General features: G+C 39.8%; 1 non-coding gene across 1 annotated transcript; it reads left to right on the forward strand.

Annotated features, from left to right (window-relative positions):
• Positions 1-4,151: 4,151 nt before the first annotated feature.
• Positions 4,152-4,258, forward strand: LOC114692299. Its single transcript, XR_003734397.1, has one exon. It is a non-coding gene; the product is annotated as a U6 spliceosomal RNA (small nuclear RNA).
• Positions 4,259-4,595: the final 337 nt, after the last annotated feature.

The raw sequence follows: 4,595 nt of genomic DNA on the forward strand, positions 1-4,595 counted from the left end.
AGGCTGGTTGCAGCCCATGTGTGCTTGTATTCCTAGTGCTGGGGAAGTGAAGACAGGAGGGTGTCAGAAGCTTGTGACCAGCCAGTCTAGCTGAATTGGTGAGCTCCAGGGTCAGGGAAAGAACCTGTCTCAGAAACTAAGGTGGACTGTGATAGAGGCAGGTACCTGATGTCGGTCTCGGTCCTGACACATAGATTAATAATAAAAAAAAAGTAAGTAAAAATCATGTTTTTATAGTTACCATGAATTAAAATCAGAAGTGTGTGTGTGTGAGAGAGAGAGAGACAGAGAGAGGGGGGGAGAGGGAGAGGGAGAGAGAGAGAGACTATGTAGGAAAATATAAATCAATATTTTAGATCTGGAGTAGAATTCTGACAAAACATGGAATTTTGGCTGAGATCTTCATATTATTCTCTTTTTTCTTTACTCGATAGAAACAGAAAACAACTTTGTAGGGGTCATAATGTCTTTAAATGCAAAATATCTCCTAATTATTAAAAATTCTTCATATTATAAATTGAATTGAAATATGTATTAAAATAGAGACTGTCACCTCACTTTTGCCAACATGGGTACTGAGAATGAAATTACTGATGCTTTTCTTAATTCAGGATACATTTTCATTTTGTCTTCCATGCACTCTAGCCAGATGAGTGGGAAGTTATTTTGAAGGTTGACAATCTGCTCCAAGTTTTGGAATACAGGCAAATCCCCCAAGAAAGAATAGAAAAGACTTCCAATCCTAGTTCAGAGTGTGGAAAATATATGGGCTTTCATAATAAAACAACACTTGAGGAAAAAAATGTATCCTGGCATGGCTATTTATTGATGTTGCCATCATGGGGAAGTTGTTGCTGTTGACTCTGCCTTCATTTCCCCAGTTTTATGATGGGGTAGTGGATACCTCCCAGAGCTGTGCTAGTGATTAATGAGTACATTAAATACTTCATTTTGCACCCGACAACTTTCTTTTTTAATTTATTTATTTTTATTTTATGGATATTGATATTCTGCCTGCATGTTGATGTGAGAGAGTCAGATCCCCTGAAACATGAGTTACAGACAGGTGTGAGCTGCCATTTGGGTGCTGGGAATTGAACCTGGGTCCTCTGGAAGAGCAGCCAGTGCTCTTAACCACTGAGTCATTTCGCCTGCCCAATGCCTTACAAATTTCATGAGCTTTCAATCAGTAGTATTTCCCATGTCCTGCCCTCTCTTCTTCTCCACTGCTCATAGTTGTTTGTTTATTGTAATGACTTTTTTTTCTATTCTGAAACAGACAACTAATGGACAACCCTGACTTCTGATAGTTATGGCATCTGTGGTACCACAAACACATCCTGTTTCTGGGCCTCATGAATTAGTTTTTTCATCATTACTGGACAAACAGGAGCATCCTGGGTGTTACTAAATGGAAGAACTGTTAGGTGAAATGCTCCATCAATCCCAGATACGCCACCACAAAGCCATGTGCCATCACTGGAATCTGTTGACCTAGTTACGCCATCTCCAATTCTATTCCTGATAGCCTATAATTAGGATGGTCTGAAATAGCCTGAAAACACTCAGTGCCAGCATTTATCCCAAAAGGCAAGTCACAAAACCTTCAATAAGGCCTTTTCTGAAATTTGCTTTTAAGTCAACAGATTTGACAACATTTCAACATGGAGAGAGATGGAAAGGAGTGAGGAAAGAGGTGAGGTAGCTAGAGAGAAGTCGGAATGAGAGGGGAGAAAGGGGCAAGGGAAGGGGTAGGAAGGGAAGGGAGGAGAGGAGAGGGAGAAAGAGAGGGAAATAATTTCTCATTTTTGTGTGTTTCATCAAATGCAAAGCAAGGTCTTTCCCAAATTTATTAATGGGTATCTCAGATCCATGCAAAAACACTGGGAGCGTCACCCCAAATAAAACAACCCCAATAAGTAAATAAAACAAACAAATCTTTACATCAACACAGTTTCTGCTTTTATATCTGGGTCTATTAGGAACCGAGAATCACTCTAAAAGAACTAAGTATGAATATGACAGTATTTTCAACCCCAAATGTCCCCCTACCCTCTCCTCCCACCCACCCCCCACAAACAGAGCTTCAGAAATGCAACACCTATCAAATATTTCCTCAGAAATGCCAGATTGCTGGGATTTTAAAGAGTTCCACTTTTTTCTTCCCTTTTTGACATTTAGACAGATTGAATTTGAGAGAGGAAGTGACTCTGAGTCCAGACTGCCCCGCACCACTGTCAGAGGAAATAACTGAAGCAAAATGAAGTGATAATATACTGTAGAATGTTTAACAGAGAGAGTGAAGCAGGGAAAATGGCAATCTGAGGCTACACAACTGGTCCCCAAAATAAATGCAGTCTCCTGTGTGACATCAGACGCCAGCCAACTACAGGAGATCATGAAATAGTAGAATTACCTTGCTCTGTGGGCTGTGTGTTGACATAGGAGCACTTAGACCCCAATAGTCAGGGGAGCTGGCTCTTTCCCCCCCAGTTTCTGCTATCATTAGTCACGGAGCCTGTCAACTTCCCTCTCCACCCCTTTCTGTATATTCGATAGCAAGAGAGCTAGCAAGTGACCACCTTAATGACTGCAGCATGTTGTGGTGTGAGGCCTGACAGATAAAGTACAACCCTAGGCCCTTATGTCACAGCGTGAATGAAGTCAGAAAAGTCCAAGGGAGGATATTAGCAAGGCTCTTTCCATTCTGGAGAAGACTCAAGGTGACTAGGGACATTGAGATTTCCTGCCCAAGGAAAGATTTGATAAATAGGGTGGTGAAGGAAAAACACAGCCCCCTTCTGTGAGTTTAATGAGAAAACTGCCACCTCCTGGGGGAATGAAGGAAGAATGCTGAGGTAGGATCTTCGCATCATGCAAAAGTTGAAACTCTGGCAAAAGTTTCTTCATCTTTCTTCTGCTGAAAACGTCAGAGAGGAGAGTCACTTGGAAGAGGGAATTGTTTTAAAGAATCTTGCCACCTCTTATTCACAAATGAGTGGAGACTGGTACCTGAGTAGGCCAGTTTATCCATGTGGGTGATTGAAAACCCTCTTTTTTGCTGGCAAATTACCTCTCCATCTTCATGCTGAGGCTTCCAGGTATCTGACTCTGCTACCCACCAACACTGAGACCATCACCAACCAAGAGACCATTCCATTCCTATTTCTTCTCTCATTCTCTTCTCTTTCTTTCTTCCTTCTATCCTTTCTTTTTGCCTTCATTTCAACTCAAGGATGATCTTCAATATCTTACATCACAGAAAAGCCAAAATCAGGTTTCAGAGGTTTAAGTGAAGAAATTTCTTAGAAAAAGTCACACATGATAGCCAACAGAAATCAGCTACAAGGTTTTCCTGGGACAATTATCCAGTTAAGAACACACACATAAATACAGTGAAGAGATTTTCACTGAAAAAAAAAAAAATGATTAGACCTGATTCCTAGATGCAGAAAATGAAGTTATTTAAACCCTGGGTCAAGTTTATCCAGGTGTGTGAATGTCATCAATGAAACAGTGACCATAATTTGCAGTGATGAGATACTAAGATGTAGGGACAGAGTGAAATTGGAAGAATGGTTCGCTCAAAGTTCCTCTTAAAATTTTGCAGTTCTTAAGACACATTTGTTCAATCATTGAAATTAAAAATGTGAGGGGAGCAAGCTAGAGAGAAGGCTCAGCTACCAGGGACCCTTGCTGATCTTGTAGAGGACCCTGATTCCATTTCCCATCACCCACATGACAGCTCATAACCACTTATAACTTCCACCTCAGAGAATCCAACCCCCCCTCCCTTCTGGCCTGGTGGTCCTGCACACATGTGTGAACAAGCACTCCCTCAGGCAAACACATATTCATGTCAAGTCAACCTAAAAATCTTTTCTGATGCTGAAGAAAAAGCTTCGTGGTTAAGAAGAGCACTTGTTGCTCCTATAGTGGGCCTGGGTTTGGTTCTCAGCATCCCTGTTAGCTAGCTCACAACCACCTGTAATTCCAGCTCTATGGGATCAATGGCCCTCTGCTGAACTTCAGATTTCACACACACACACACACACACACACACACACACACACACACACACACACATACACACAAAGAAATGGAAAAAAGTTTCTTTAAAAAATAACAAGCATGCTTGCTTCTGCATCATAGTGATCACTTCAGCTGCACTTATACTAAAATTGAAAGGATATAGAGAAGATTAGCATGGCCCCTGTGCAAGGATGAAATGCAAATTTGTGACGTGTTCCATATTTAAATAAAATAATATAAAATAATGAGCTGCAACAAATTTTTCCTCCCCGAAAAGTTTACAAACAGCTTATATTGTTTCTCAAAATGAGTTTAGTCATATATTATTTAATAAGTTGAAACATTTTTCTTTCACAATCACAAAAACTTTAAAATATTGATGAAAATTATTTAGCATATCCACTTAAACTTTAATAGAAAATATTTATGATATAGTAATATATTTAATATTGAATAGATGATTTGAATTAACTTTCATAGGTGGGCACATTTATAAGCTTAAATGAACTTTCAGTATGAAACAGCCATTTTTATTCGGAATTAAGTTAAATTTATTTTTTTAG

This window comes from Peromyscus leucopus, chromosome 20 (assembly GCF_004664715.2).
Source record: "Peromyscus leucopus breed LL Stock chromosome 20, UCI_PerLeu_2.1, whole genome shotgun sequence".
Classification (NCBI taxonomy): domain Eukaryota; kingdom Metazoa; phylum Chordata; class Mammalia; order Rodentia; family Cricetidae; genus Peromyscus; species Peromyscus leucopus.